The sequence below is a fragment of the Acinonyx jubatus genome, chromosome A1 (assembly GCF_027475565.1).
Source record: "Acinonyx jubatus isolate Ajub_Pintada_27869175 chromosome A1, VMU_Ajub_asm_v1.0, whole genome shotgun sequence".
Taxonomy (NCBI): Eukaryota; Metazoa; Chordata; class Mammalia; order Carnivora; family Felidae; genus Acinonyx; species Acinonyx jubatus.
Window position 1 is genome coordinate 209629837 of NC_069380.1, and position 17140 is coordinate 209646976.

The window sequence follows — 17140 nt, forward strand, 5'->3', positions numbered from 1 at the left end:
TAAGAACCTGCTTTCTGGAGGTCACCTGGCTGCCTAACTACATTACTGTGGAAGATTCTTATTGGAAATGAGCTGTTAGTCCAAAACCATTATTAATTAATAATGCTGAGTGACTCTGCAGCCAGCCAAGATACAATTATGGAAACATTTGTAAAGATTGTGTGACCTACAAAATAAGCTTCATAAATATTTTTTAAAAACTCACAGGGCTTGGATTCATTTGTAGTTCATAAGCATGATGATTGGATGTTCATGCTGTTTTGTGACATGTGTCTCCCTCAAACCTTGCTACAACCTTGGCACATTATCTGTCTATCATGAAGAAGAAAAAGAAGAAAAAAAGAAAAAAAACACTTAGGAGGCTTGGGTGCATTAATTTATATATATATATATATATATATATATATATATATATACACTCTAATTTATCAATCATATATATGTATATAGTATACATATGGTATATACTCTATATGTGTGTGTACTATATATGCTATCAATATATGTTGTCTATTATATATAGTATGTACTATATATGTCTATATATACTGTATATGTGTAAATAAATACATCACCCTAAATATACTATGTATTTACACAACACACATAGTATTTACTATCTATAGTATCAATATATAGTATATATTACATGTATATCTATATATCTGTATCTATCCATCTGTCTATCTATCTATCTATCTATCTGTCATCTATCTATTATAATTTCCTTCTCCTAGGTATCTCTAGGGGGATGACTATTTCTTTCCAGGTCAGCCTTGAATATAAGGGTAGTAGATGGTCACCAATGGGGTGATTAACTTGTGTGACCTTATAAACATTTCCCTCAGACCCACCATGGAACCTCAAATTCTGTCAGTTGGGTTTTATTCTTTTAAGTTCTGAAGACTTTCGACAATATTCTTTAAATACCAATTAAAATTTAAATGTTCCTGTGAACACTTAGCAGCTATAACCTGCTTGAAAAGATAAAGGAAAGGGAAAAGGGGTGTCAGATGACAATTAGATAATAGCAAAATCCTGGCAAAAAGTTCAGCTAGATACCTGGATTTAGTACTGGGACATCTGAGAGTAGATGGGGCTCACAGACAAAAAAGGTGGAAAGAAAGTGTTAGAAGTTCACCTACTTAGTTTTGCGGAAGTCTGGCTCAGCCCCACTTTTGTGTGTAATAGGTATTCACCCTGTCAGACAAGTGTTTGGATGGTCTCTGAAGGGAGGTAGAGTAATAACTTTTCTCTCCAAGTTAACAGCCAGAGCTTTCGCACATCCAAATAAACAATCTTCCATGCCAAACATCATATTAGTTTATAGGTGGATGTCAGTGGTAGAGCTAAAACATTACTTTAAAAGATTTCCTGTTGTAGGGGTCTGATAGAGGATCTGGAGGACAGTTTTGCCGGGCTGGGCCAACAAATGCTCTTCAATGTTTTCCCCAATGGCTCTGTTGAGTTTTAATTCTTCACATACAAGCAATTTAATGTGTTTCCTTGAAAGTAAAATGGCTGGGATAGAACAAGGCTCAAGAAAGTAAAAACTTTCCCTTATCTATTGGGTTTGATGGTGATTGGGTAGGTGACAAAATCTTTAAGTACTACTCTAAGTCTGCCTCATTTTCAGCCTTTTATGATGACCTAGTTTCTTTTGTTAGCAAAATTTGACAATTATACTTTTCCCTCAACATTATTAATCAATACTAGGCTAATAACTTTCTCTTGGTCAGTCTTATCCTGCACTTGCTTTCCAGTAATCTATGTTATCCCTGTGGCTTCCAGGTTCCAGACTTAGTATCTCCTACCCTGTCCCTCCCCAGCCTTTTAAAAAAATTCCTATTGGCATAACATATTGACCAGACCAAAGGGATAGGAGTCAAAAAATAATGAAGATAATAATAAGTACCTATTATGTAGTCAGGTATTGTGTAGAGTTATTTACACACTTTATTTCATTTAATTCTCAAAACAAGGTTGTAAGATATTATTGTAACCATTTTTATATATGTGTAAATTTTAACTAAGATGAATTAAATAACTCTTAACCTTACACAGTGAAAAGCTGAGGTTTAAACCTAGGAATTGCTCGAGTCTAAAGTCAGTTTTGGGTTATAATCTCAGCTCCACCCATTGGTTACCTATTGTTAATGTCTAACATTTCCATTTTCTCATGTGTAAGCATATATGGGAATACACACAGTTTTCATGTGCCTAATACTGAAACATTTTCATGGGATTTATAATAAAAATGCATGAAACAAGGCAGCTAAAATAATTTAAAATATTATAGAGCAGTAGTTTTCAAATGATGACCATTGGGATCTAGGGTCACCTGTGGGTAGAGGGTTTTTGAAGGAGGCTTAGTTGGAAGGGCTCTAAGCTCTGTTCTTAATAGCTGTACTTTTATCTGTTTTATGTATCAAAATTCCAAGTAATATTTTCAAACCAAAAATTCCATTGCTTTAAAAACAAAAAAGTTTCTAAGTCCTGATTTGTTATAATGTTGGAGAGATTTATGTTAGGAATTTGGGACGTCAAAGTTAGAGCCACAAGGTTGACTGAACTTTCTGGCAACTTCTGAGGAAAAAGAACCATGTTTGTTTATAGAGTCCCCATTATCTTATTTAGAAAAGAAAAAAAAGGAAAAAAAAAAAAAAGGAAAGGAGGAAGGGAGGGAGGGCAGAACAGACAAACCAGTATGGCAAGGCAAACTTTCTTGTCATTAATTGCAGGAGGAATTTATAATGTTGTTTCTTATATGGCGGGTATGATGGACAGTGATAGTTTCAATCATGATTTTGCACAAGATGTTCTTGTGATGGGTTTTTCTTTTAAAAATTTTGATGAAACCTAAAAACATAATGTTAACTGAAGAGCATTCTTGGGGGAGGGCAATAAGATAAGATGTATAAAATGGGCATACTAACCTGCCTACCCTGCCTTATCAGGTTGTTGCTGAAGCTCAGAGAGCTAACTTGTGTTGAAAATGTTTGGAAACCTGTCAGAATTACCTGACTTTTAGATAGTTACATTATTCATTAAATCATAAATATTATTGAGCTCCTACTCTGTGCCTGGTATTGTTCTAGGTTCTAGGGATGATCATCTAGGGTTGATCAATGCCAATCCCTGTAGGTTAGATTTTAGTTGTTTACCCACATGTTTTGCAAATTATATATTTCGTTACCTCACTACTTTGAAAGATAAGTTGGTTACACAAATAAATTGAGTGGGGCTGCTCTCAGAACATGCAATACTTGAGTCTTTAAGTTGGAAGGGTTTATGGAAGTTAGTTATTTGGCTCATCCTGCCAATATAAGAATCTCTCTTACATAATTCCTGAGGAAGTGTATCAGAAACTCTTCAGGTATTTCTAATTCGCAGGTAGTCTAGTCTATTACTAGACAAATTTAGATTTTAGAAGATTTCATCTTTGTGTTGAATAGCCTGGAAGATTGGAGAACAGTAGAAGAGATGGATGTTAGAAAATCCTCTATGTTCTTATGTTGATCACTTTGCCTTTTTAACTTCTGCTCATTGACACTAGTTCTACTGTGAGAACCATGAGGGGAAGAAACTTGCTACTTTTTTCTTGATAGCCCTTGAATTTAAAGATGTCTATGATGTCTTCTCTGAAATTTTTTCTTTTATAGGCTAAACATTTCCAGTTCTTACATTTTTCATTTAAGATAATTTCCAGACATCATCTTGGTTGCCTTTGTCTGGATACATTATTTTGACAATGTCCCTTTTAAAATACAACATGCAGAAGTAAGTATAGTGTCCTACATCTGGCCTGCCTAATATATTAGACTCCATTCTGGAGAATTTATTTTTCATTTTCATTTTTTTTCCTTTTTTTGTTTTCAAAGCTTCAAATCCACTTAATTGAAATATGTGTTTGTGAGTGAACTCTGATCATATGATGTCTCTCAAATTGTGTACCAATATCATTGTACGAACTTGTTATACCTAAAAGTGATATATCACATAGAGAATGCTCAGATGAGGTAATAGATATAGGCTGTTTGTAACTCACGAAGCACTAAACAAATATGAGATGTTGTAACTCAGGTCTTCGTATTATCAACATGTCAGTTCTGAAATTGTTGTTGAAATACCCTTGCATCAATAGAACTTATTTCTATCATTTTATTTAGGCAGCTCATTTCAGGTAACCTATTGTCTTTTCCTGACCTTTTTTTTTCCTTTGGAATAAATTAATTGAGCCTACTTTTTTGTAAATTAATAAAAAATAGTTTTTGAACACTAATAAATGTACTGCTAAACAATTCAGTGATAAAAAGAGATCTAAGAGTCTTATGGAAGTAGGGTGGCCTTCAGTAAAACTGTAGATCTGTCATTGTTGCTTTCATTAAAATACTCTTTCCAAAAGGCGCTGATATGTGGGAAGAGGGGAAAGAACTCCAGCCTAAGAGGTTGGAGAAGTGGTGGATGTTGGTATATGTAGCAAATTTGTGACCTTAAGTGTTTAAACATTTGCATTGAGGTGACAATGAAGACGTTTGGAAAACTATTGGTTTCTAGAAGTGAAGGCAGACACAGAAAGAAGGTAGGGAGAGATTGATTCAGGGTGCATGGTTTGGAGGATTGTAAGGAAAAGAGAAGAAAAAACAGGAAGCACTGTGTGAAGGGAGAACACCTGCCTTTCCTGAGAACCTCCTGTTCTGCCAACCTCACCATACTAGCTTTTATTCTTAGGCTTATTCATTATGGTGTCAAGATGGTTTCAGTGGTTCCAGCCATCACTTCCTCATTACAGGAATATAGGAAGGTATGAGAAGTGGTTCTAACCCACCCCAGGGGCAAAAGTCTTCTCCAGAAACCCCAGTATACTTTCCTTAAATATTGGTTATATTCTCACTATTCATCCACTGACAAATGCAGTGAGAATGATCAGTATTGGCATAGACAAATCATGGATTATCTTTTGGAAATGGGGGAAGAACTCACCTTTCCTGAATACATGGCTTGCACTCTGACCAAATCAGGAAGGAAAAATGAAAGGGGAAGGTACTGAATAGGCAATCAATAGTACCTGCTACAAATGATAGGTCCAGCTGAGATCTCTTTAGACAAAAATATGCTTTTGCTTTTGTTTTTGTTTTTGTATTTGTTCTGATATGGGAACAAATACTGTATGGTGGATCCTGGAAGAGATTTACATATTTATTTTCTGTTTGTCCCTACTTGTATAATATACTAAATTTATTTTTCTTAACCACCTTGTCCATAGGGTATCCCAGAACTTTAGATTTCTATAAATTCAACTTGGTAATATGAATTCTAATCCGTAGAGACTATACAGCTTCCTGATTAATTTCTTTTTGTGTGAGTATAGAGATTCTTTATTGGATTAAAATGTGGCTTTATTTTGTGCCTATAATATATTCCTCCCAAAGCAAATTACTGCTCAAATTATTTCAATGTCTAAGACATTTAGTAGGTACAAAATAAAAATCCTAAGTATACAATTTCATGCTATAATATGATTTGATACTAGTAATATAGTGAGGGAGCATTGGTTTGGAAGATGAGACTTGGGGATGTGCTACTGACTCTTCTACAAACTCACTTGTGGTCTTTTCAGTTACTTCACTTCTCTGGAGCTTAATTTCATCATCTCTTGCCTTGAGAAAGTTGTATTAGATCAATGTTTTCTTAGACTATGTTCCATGGAAAACTAACATTCTAAGAAAATTTTATTGATATATGTGAAATCTGGAGAATCTAGTCACATATACATGGGAAATACTGGGTTAAACCAAGTTAATCACATTTCATCACTGCAGGATTCTCAGAGCCTTTGATATGCTAATATTCACTGTGAATCTCCAAAAGAAATGGAAAAACATTCCATGCTCATGGACTGGAAGAACAAATATTGTTAAAATGTCAATACTACCGAAAGCAATCTACATATTCAATGCAATACCTATCAAAATAACACCAGAATTCTTCACAGAGCTAGAACAAATAATCCTAAAATTTTATGGAACCACAAAAGATCCCATATAGCAAAGAAAACCAAAGTTGGAGGCATCATAATTCTGGACTTTAAGCTGTATTACAAAGCTATAATCATTAAGACAGTATGGTATTGGCACCAAAACAGACACATAGATCAATGGAATAGAATAGAGAACCCAGAAATGGACCCACAAATATTTGGCCAACTAATCTTTGACAAAGTAGGAAAGAGTATCCAATGGAAAAAAGAGTCTCTTCCGCAAATGTTCAGGGAAAACTGGACAGTGACATGCAGAAGAATCAACCATATCACTTTCTTACACCATACACAAAAATAAGTTCAAAATGGATGAAAGACCTAGCTGTGAGACAGGAAACCATCAAAATCCCACAGGAGAAAATAGGCAGCAATCTTTTTGACTTTGGCCGCAGCAACTTCTTAATTGACATGTCTCCGGAGGCAAGGGAAATTAAAGCAAAAATGAACTATTGGGATTGCATCAAGATAAAAAGCTTCTGCACAGCTAAGGAAACAATCAACAAAACTAAAAGGCAACCAACAGAATGGGAGAAGATATTTGCAAATGACATATTGGATAAAGGCTTAGTATCCAAAATCTGTAAAGAACTTATGAAACTTAAGACAGAAAAAACAAAAATCCAGTGAGGAAATGGGCAGAAGACATGAATAGACACTTTTCCAAAGAAGACATCCAGATGGCTAACAGACACATGCAAAGATGTTCAAATCACTCATCATCAGGAAAATACAAATCAAAACCACAATGAGAGACTACCTCGCACCTGTCAGAATGGCTAAAATTAACAACTTAGGAAACAACAGATGTTGGCAAGGATGTTGAGAAAGAGGAATCCTTTTGCACTGTTTGTGGGAATGCAAACTGGTGCAGCCACTTTGGAAAACAGTATAGATGTTCCTCAAAAAATTAAAAATAGGACTAGCCTATGACCTAGCAATTGCACTACTAGGTTATTTATCCAAAGGATACAAAAATGCTGATTTGAAGGGGCTGCTGATTTCTATCAGCACTATTGACAATAGCCAAATTATGGAAAGAGCCCAAAATGTCCACTGACTGATGAATGGATAAAGAAGATGTGGTATATATATACAATGGAGTACTTACTACTCGGTGATGACAAAGAATGAAATCTTGCTATTTCAACAACGTGGATGGAATTAAAGGGTATTATGCTAAGCGAAATAGGTCAGTCAGAGAAAGACAGGTACATTATTTCACTCATATGTGGAATTTGAGAAACAACAGATAACATAGGGGAAGAGAAGGAAGAATGGGATAAGAACAGAGGGAGGCAAACCATGGGAGACTCTTAAATGCAGAGAACAGACTGAAATGCTGGAGAGGAGGTGGGTGGAGGGATGGGCTAAATGGGTGATGGGGCATTAAAAAGCTATGTGACCAGAAACGTATTTTTTTTGTTTTTGTTTTGAAACCAAATTATGGTTTCAAATTATGAATTATGAAACACTTTGAAGCACAGTTAGTGAAACATTGAACTGCATAATATTTGACTCTGCAGTTATGCAAAATTGATGTACTTTTTGATCTCAGAATCTTTCTTTAAGGATAACAGGATGGAGGGTCTCTGTGACTAAGTCAATCATGGAATACATGTTGAAGGAGGAAAATCAGAACTAGAATCTGAAAAATGGATCAAATTTTCATAGCGGAAGCTGAGTGAAGATATTTATGAGTATAAGGAATGGCATGAATAAAGACATGAGCAGAAGGAAAGTGTAGTAGGTTTTGGGAAATTGTGACTGTCAGGAGTGCCTGGATTTGAAGTATATGGTGAGAAGTGGAAGGAGATAAAAGAGGAAATGTGAGTAGGTGTCAGATTGTTGAAAGTTTTGCATGTCAGAACAGAGAGGCTTTCCTCTCTATTTGAAAGCAATTTGAAGAGTTATAATGTAAGCAAAGTGATATAAAAGGCAGCTTAATCTGGGGTAATGTGGAAGATGGATTGGAGTGTAGGCTGAAAGTGGGTGACTTTGTGATATGGACTTGAATTTGAATGAGGTTGGTGGCAATGGGAACAGAATGGAAGGGATGACTAGCTATTTCTGAACATCAGAGGAATCTGGAGTGTCTGTTTCTATCCAGAAAACACTGGAGAGTTTGCTGGATATGGAGAGAGACAGATCCAGCAAGAGAAATTACTCAAGAGGAATAAAGACTCTTATGTTTTTTTAGGGAACTCAGAATTCAAAGAGGAGTGCTGGTTGCTTGGTTTGTTTGTTCACTCACTTGTTTTTTGTTCACTCATTTATTCATTCATCAGGAACTGATTGATGACTACACTGTGTAGGTAAATGTGTCTGGGGACATTGTAGCATTTTTCCTAATTCACTGCTAACAATTTGCAGTGAGGTCCTTGTATATTCTTACAGCTTATTCTCACTGATATACAAGGAAGGTGTATTACTTCATTAAAATAATAAAAAAAATTGTAATTGCATTAAAATATTTCTTTTTATATATATTTTTTATTCCTCTAATTTGCTAAATTGTTAGAGCACATGATTTAAAACTACACTGGACAATGGTTTCTTATGAGATAAATATTTTGAGTCCCATAATCTACGTTAAGGGAATGTGAGGATTCAAGTGACACGATGAATTAGAACCACTTATCTGCATTTAATGCTCAAGAGGGATAATTATTGCTATTATCTCTCCTCTTCCTATTGTTTGTTATTACTATTACTACTGCTACTACTACTGTCACTACTATTGTTGTATGATAGTTGTGACTTCCTCTGGCTTTGGGTAAACCTCCAGCATATTCATTTGTAACTTCGATTTCTACTGTCCTATCTGTGCAGAAATGGGTTGAAATGGGGGTCCATAATAGATTGAATGAATTCCTGTGTAAAGTAGGCCTTGACATTTGGGAGAGTCTGAGAGGTTGAAGGCTGTGGTTCCTTGTGACCTGTTGGCATGAAGGGCCCTCAGAATATACTTGTGTGTGTGCTTGTGAGCATGTGCACATGTGTGTTCATGTTTGGCATGAGTGGTCATGAGTGTTTATATTTTAAGCAGTTTATTTGGATCTGAGATATTATTTAGCTAATTTTAATATTCTTTGCTTCTTTTTCCTTAACACTTTGGGGGTTTTCTTGGTTATTTTAAAGAAACTGTGGGGAAAGTCATGCTGAAGGAGAGGTAAGGAGGCCACTTTAATGTTGCTAGTCTCCCTGCTCTTCGCTCCTCTGTCGCCTCTTAACTTTGCCTCCTTTAACACTTGAACTCTGGACTCAGGATTTTTAAAGATAGGAACACATTTTTAGAAATTTTTGGAGTAAAAGAAAAATATGTATTCTCAACTCTACTTAGAAATCATGATAGTTATCATATTTAACATTAGGAAAATTGCAGTCCCACATGATTCATGCCCTAGATTTTTCCCTTTGCTTTCATGTCTGTGCAAACATTTCCTGGCTTGTTTGAGTTCTCATCCATCCCAAGAGGGGAAAATCACAGATCATAACCACTGCTGACTGAAATCTATGCACTGGGCATGTGAAAGAGGAAGGAACAAAAGCTCAAACCTACTGCTTCCAGCAAATTGAATGTGGATTTGGTGACTTCCTCCTCTGGGATTTTCTGTTTTGTTTTGCTTTGCTTTTTTCCCTTTTGGCCTCTTCTTGGAACAACAACCTAGGAAATATTTTCATTCCCCCAAATTATTAATGTATTCATTCAGTCAACATATATTTAGTAAGCAGCTGTTTTGTGCCAGGTACTGTTTCAAGCCCTGGTACATAACAGTGATATATAACAATGAACAAAACAGACAAAAATACCCGCCTTTATGGAATTGTGGTTCTTGTGGGGACATAATTTTATACACACACACATACACACACACATAAATGTAACTATACTATAGGTATTATTTCATATATATATATAGTGTATATGTACACATCTATGCATAATATATGCATGACATAACATATATATATATAATATGCATACATAGTATACATATATAAAAATATACATCTATACATAAGATATATAAACATACCCATAGTAAATTAGGCAGTGATGAGAGGTAAAATGGGGAAAGGGAAATAGTATTAGGAAGGGGAAGCATTGAAATTTTAAATGGGGGGTCTTAGGGAAGATTTGTGAAGAAGGTAAGGTCTCCAATGCATGGAGACATTCCAGGCAGAGGGCCTATTTTGCAGAGACCTGAGGAAAGGGGAGGAAATAAGGGCATGGGCCACGGAGTCTGATTATATAGAACCTTGGAGATCTAATGAGGGCTTGGGCTTCTACTTCACGTGACAAGGAAATCATTGGAGGATTTTGAGCAGAAGGTGACATGATCTGACTTCCGTGGTAAAATGCACTGACAAGGGCAAGGGCAGAATCAGGGGGATGAACTAACAAACTACTTGGGAATCTGAGGGTTGGTTTTCAGTTTCTTCCAGGTAGTTCTTTCCGTCAGACCTACATTTCTGATTCGTAACTTGTGTATGTCCCATATCTAGTTCATGGGAATCCCTTCATCATCTTTGCCTCAGTAAACAGTAAATGCATCAGCAACTTTTTCCTTTGATGAAACTGCAAGCCTATGTATCTCTTGTTCTTTAGAATTTTCAGGTAGGAGTCAGACACCAGTTCACTAGGTTCCTCTCTAACAGAAAGAGATTGATGATAAATTTTCTGAGTCCTCTCTTTGTCCTCTATCTCTCTTGACTGGAGTCAAGAAGGCAGAATTCATTTTACCCTTAGAAAGGGATGGATTCATATAATGCCAAGAATTTTCTCCACAGAAATCTTCTTAAGAAATCCTCCCTGAGTAATAAATATCATTGAAGCCCCTCTCATTAGACTTTGTTTTAGGAGCTAGGACTTCTCCCACATACCTTTCATGGAAGAAAAGAGGGAGGGTATCCTTTGAGGAAATCTTTCTCCCCAAGCTCTATTCTTCCCTCATCTTTTATTCCTTAGATGCAAGTGAGGGACTCCAAAGTTTTATAAACATTTTTTTAAAATTCCACCTTTTAAAATTTGCATCTTGGTCTGACACTTCATCCTGAAATGTCATAGCTATTATATCTTGATGCCTTGCTTGCAATATCATGTTATAAAGAAAAGGATTATTTGCTAACTTATGCCTTGGTAATGACTATCAATAAATAAGAATATGTTTGGCAGGGGGAGAAAAGAACATTCACGATGTCATATCATTATGTCTTGGCATGGTGACATGCATGTAGTAGATACTTAAATATTTGTTGAAAGAATGATTGAGCTTTGTGCTTTCAGTGGAAACTGAAAAGTAAATTCATATTTGGAAAACAGTTCATGATCAGAATTAAGTCCATCCCTCATAAGGATAGTGCAAATAAAGTAATTGTGTGCTCACTCTACATCAGACTCCAAAATATTGTGTTTTTTTTCCCCTGCATAGAAGTTGGTCATCAATTTTTAAGCCTCAAAGTCCTTAATTAGTCTGTAGAGGAGCTGTCACATAATTGGATAACAAGTGCTTTCATGTGGCCACCAGTCTTTGGGGTTGTAGAAGGAGTAGGAGAGCTTTCTGACTGATGGAAGAAGGGTTGTACCTTCATTTCCAGCACTCAGAGTTGAATTCAAGAAAAATGTTTTAGAAATGATGATGATAAATACTGGAACACTGCTTTAACATACTCTGTTCTGATACAGGATTCACACTTAGACTCTGTATTGCTTCTTATAAATAAATGTATGTCAAGAGGATACTATGCCCCAAGTCATAAACTAGAAGACAGCATATAGTGTGAAAGGCTAAATAACAGTATAGGAATGGTTGTGAGACATTTTATAGTTAATTGCCAGTGAGATGTCTAAACAATGAGTTCTGTGAGAACAGATGACGAAAACAATCACTATGGAATGGGGAGGAATGTGAAGGCTTTTTAGAAGATTAGAGAAGGCAGCTTTATGCTAAGTCTCTATCATATAAAGTTTGGTATTCATGTAACATATTTCATGTGAGTGTGAAATATACAAATCACTTAATCACTCTGTGCCTCAGATTTTCATCTACCCTTTATTTTATCACCTTCTTTGAAATTGAGATATATAATACATATTTAGAAAAGTACCCCAAATAGTTTAATGAATATCAGTTCAATGAAAAACAATTTAATGAACAAATAAAATAAAATAAATTAAAATAAAATAGCCATACACATAATTGCAGTTACACAAGAGAACATGAACAGTGTTCTAGATGTCTTGTGTCTCTTCTCAAGCACCACTCCCTTGCTCTTGGCTTGAGGTAACTGCTGTCCTGCATTTTGTGGCAATGATTTCTTTACTTTTCTTTTAATTTTGTATGTTGTGTGCTGTAAAAGAAAAATTTCCCAACTCTGGTCTGGAACAGAACCTTTCTGTGTGATGTAATTTATAACAAATTTCTTGGTAAAGATTAGTGTTTCTGAGAGAGCCCCTGAACACTTTTCTAATCGACTTTAATGAGATTAAGGTTTGTTTCAGAAATTAATTACCCATTAGTTTGGTTCTCATTTGACTATCAGTCAAAAATCTACTACCTTTATGGGGCACCTGGGTGACTCAGTCAGTTAAGTGCTGGACACTTGATTTCAGCTCAGGTCATGATCTCATGGTTCATGGGTTGGGGTCCTGCATCAGGCTCCATGCTGGCAGTGCAGAGCCTGCTTGAGATTCTCTCTCTCTTTCTACACCTCTCCCACTCTCTCTCTCTCTCTCAGAAGTAAATAAACTTTAAAAAATGGATTTTCTATTTAAAAAAAATCTACTACCTTTAACAAGACTCTCATCTTTATATGTCTAGATTAGGATGACTACCTAATCATTTTCTTTTTCTACAAAATATACCTACAAAGAATAAATATTTGAATAAGTCTCTAGGTATCTTTTCCCTTGTGTGCAAAATGTAAAACAAAACAAAACAAAACCCCCCCTAACTTTGATATCTTCTTATAACTAAATAGTCTGAAAATTTTATTGGAATGGTATACATTGCTAAATAATAATAATAATTTTAGTGTTGCACATTTTTGAACTTCATAAAAATAGATTCATATTTTATCTTATTGTCATCTTTGCTTCTTTTGCTTAGTATTTTGTCTTTAAGAGCCAACCATCTTATTATATATAGTTTTTATTCATCTTTATTGCTGTGTGTAGTATTGCATTGTTGATACATATTAAAATTTATTCATTCTACTGTTGATGGATACCTTGTTTCCAGTTTTGGACTGTTAAGGATAAGACTGCTACCAATGTTCTTATATATGTATTTTAATGCAAATATGCAAGAGTTTTTCTAGGGAATGTACCCAGGGGTAGAATTGCTGGGTCACAGGATATGTATATATTCAATTTTAGCAGATAATATACATTTGTTTTCCCAGGGTAGTTGTACAAATTTGTATTCTCAGCAGTATAGTGTGAGAGTTTCCATTTGCCCCCATTTCCTCACTTAACATATGCTGGTTTTAGACTCAAAATTTTCTTAATTGGTTCAGAGTACAGTGGAATCTCATTTTGGTTTTGACTTGTATTTGTCTGATTAGGCATGAGGTTGAACACATTAACATATATTTATTGATTGCTTGGATTTTTTTTCTTTCATGATGTTCCTACTCAAGCTATTGGGCAGTCTAAAGCCCTCTGTTGCAATTATCTTCTCCCACATTATGCTGTTTTTATACCATTTCCAATAAAATCAAATTTAACAATCTTTTCCTTTATACTGTGTGGTGTGTGTGCATACATGCACATACAAATACATTTTGATGTTAAAATATTTTCATAAGTTACTTAATTCATTTATTCTAACAGGTTTTTTGGTGGAGTCTTAAGGCAATTTTACATATAAAATTATGTCATCTGTAAACAGAAATAATTTTTCTGTTTCCTTTTTAATTTAGCTGCCTTTTATTTCTATTTCTTGTCTGACTGCTCTTACTAGTACTTCCAGTACTATGTGGAATGAAAGTGGTGAGAGTGGGGACACCTGGGTGGTTCAGTCAGTTAAGGTTCTGACTCTAAATTTTGGCTCATGTCATGCTCTCATGGTTTGTGAGATCCAGCCCCTCATGGTTTGTGAGATCAGCATATCCGGCTGTATGCTGATAGTGTGGAACCTGCTTGGGAGTCTCTCTCTCCCTCTCTCTCTGCCCCCATTACCATATGCTGTCTCTCCCTTTCAAAAAATAAACATTAAAAAAAGTAGTGAGGGTGGACATCCTTATCTTATATTGGATCTTAGAGGAAAAGCTTTCTTTTGTTTTCCTACTGATTATAATTTTAGCTGTGGGATTTTCACAAATGGCCTTTATTGTGTTGAGGAAATTTCCTTTTATACCTATTTTGTTGAGAATTTTCTTATCATGAATGGATGTTGAATTTTGTTAAATGCTTATTTTGCTTCTATTGAGATGATCATGTAGTTTTTATTTTTCAGTTTGTTAATGTGGTATATCACATTGATTGATTTGCATATGTAAACCAACCTTGCATCCCAGGGATAAATCTCACTTGGTCATATTGTAACAGTTCTTTATACAATTTGTATATCAGTCCTTTGTCATATATATATTATGCAAATGTTTTCTTCAGGTCTGTGGTCTCTCTACTCATTTTCTTGATCCCTCAGCTTATTAACCATAGCTATTTTATTATTTTATTATTTTTATTATTTTTAATTTTTTTTAACGTTTATTTATTTTTGAGACAGAGAGAGACAGAGCATGAACGGGGGAGGGGCAGAGAGAGAGGAAGACACAGAATCAGAAGCAGGCTCCAGGCTCTGAGCCATCAGCCCAGAACCCGACACAGGGCTCGAACTCACGGACCGCGAGATCGTGACCTGAGCTGAAGTCGGATGCTCAACCGACTGAGCCACCCAGGCGCCCCAACCATAGCTATTTTAAATTCCCAGTCTTTGATGATAATTCTAACATCCCTGGTATATCTGAGTGTGGTTCTTATGCTTGCCCTGTGTTTTTTGCCTTTTAGTATGCCATGTAAGTTGGTTGAAAGTGGGATGTAATATATGGGATAAAAGTAACTCCAGTATATAGGTCTTATTGATGTGGTGGTGAGGTATTATGGGAAGGGAAGCATTCTATAGAATGCTCTATGATTATGTCTTAGGTTTTTAGTGAGCCTGTGGCCTGAGCTGTGACCTTCAAAAGTGTTTCTCCCCCTGCTTCTACACACACACACACACACACACACACACACACACACACACACACTCAGGTGGGAGAGGAAGACTAGAAGAGACTGCATTTATTATTATTATTTTATTATATTCAATACTTTATTTAATCTTCAGAACAGTTGTATAATACCCTCTTATAGAGGAGTAAACAGACACAGAGTGGTTAAGCTCCTCACTAAATATCACTCATTGAGTAAGTGGCAGAGCCAGAATTCAAACCTAGGCTTTCTGATCACTAATCATGCTCAATCACTACTGTTTACCTTCTGTTAAAGAAAGAGGCTGTAATTATATATTTCCCTTCCTCCGCATCAAATGCTACAGAGTATTGGAGCTGGGTATTTCCCTTCCTACAGGTCTCTTACATTCTAGTGAAATAGTTTATTTTGTTAAGAAGAACACAATGCTTGGGCTTGTTTCAAAATGAATACTTTTCTTCTCCCCCTGATGTAAACATGAAAGGATTTTTTCTCTAATCATCTCTGGGAAAACCTCATGGGGGAATACCCACAAAAGTGAAAGAGCCCCCACTTTCCCCAAGACTGTCCCTCCCTGGAAATTTTAGCTCTCAAATTTGTTCACACTGAGTTTCTAGTACTTCATCAAATATAGTCTAGATTTTTCTACCTTGGTACTGGTTTCCACGGAGGTTTTTGCTCCTGGGTTTTTGGTTTAGTAAGTTATGATTCTCTCTATCTTCCTGTCTCCTCTCAGAATTTGGAGGCAGTGGTTTGTTTGTGATCTTGATTTGGTGATAGATCTAAGAAAAGTTGTTGATTCCCAGTTTGTTGTGGAGAAATAGTGAGTGACTAGTGGATATGTTTCTTATGAAGTGATGACAGTGTTCTAAAATTGATTGTGGTGATGGTTGTGTAATTCTGTGAATATCTAAAAACCACTGACTTGTATACTTTATGGATGAATTGTATGCTTTGTGAGTTCTATCTAAATAAAGCTATTTCCCAGGTCTCCTATAAAAAATTAGCACAGAGATTTATTCTCTTGCAGTTTTGGAGGCCAGAAGTACAAAATTAGTTTCACTGGGCTGAAATTAAGGTGTTGGCAGAGGCTATTCTCCCTCCAGAGGCTCTGGGAGAAAATTCCTTTTTTGTCCTATCCACCTTTTGGTGGCTGCTGACATTCGTTGGCTTGTGGCTGTATCACTCCCATGTCTGCTTCTGTGGTCACATTGCTTCTCTTCTGTGTATCTGTGTGTATGCATTTGATGTTTCTCATAATGATACATGTGATTGCATTTAGGACTTACCAGAATATCCAAGATAAACTCTACGTCTCAAAGGGTGCCTGGGTAGCTCAATTGGTTAAGTGTCCAACTCTTGATTTCAGCTCAGGTCATGACCTCAGGGTTTGTGGGCTCAAGCCCCGCATCTGCGTTGACAACTCAGAATCTCTTTGGGATTCTCTCTTTCACTCTTTCTCTCTCTGCCCCTCCCTGGCTCGCTCTCTCTCTCTCTCTCTCTCTCTCTCTCTCTGTCTCTCTCTCAAAGTAAATAAATAAATTTAAAACAACTCCTCATCTCAAGATCCTACATCTATAAAAAACCTTTTTCCTTATAAGGTAGCATTTACAGGTTCCACAAATTAAAGGCAGATATCTCTGGCGGGGGGGGGGCATTATTTGATTTACCACAAATCCAAAAGGCCTATTTTTATTTTTCTTAATTTTTATTTATTTTTTAATGTTTATTTTTGAGAGAGAGAGAGAGAGAGCGTGCACACGAGTGCATGTGAGCGAGGGAGGGGCAGAGAGAGAGAGACAGAGAGTCCCAAGCAAGCTCCGTGCAGAGCCAGCTTGACAAGCAAGCTGTCAGTGCAGAGCCAGATGCGGGGCTCGAATTCACAAAGGGAACCATGAGAT

General features: G+C 36.1%; 1 non-coding gene across 1 annotated transcript; it reads left to right on the top strand.

The window, feature by feature from the left end:
- The first annotated feature begins 214 nt into the window (after positions 1-214).
- LOC113594924 (small nucleolar RNA U13) lies at positions 215-318 on the top strand. Its single transcript, XR_003415416.1, has one exon. It is a non-coding gene; the product is annotated as a small nucleolar RNA U13 (small nucleolar RNA).
- The last annotated feature ends 16822 nt before the right edge of the window (positions 319-17140 follow it).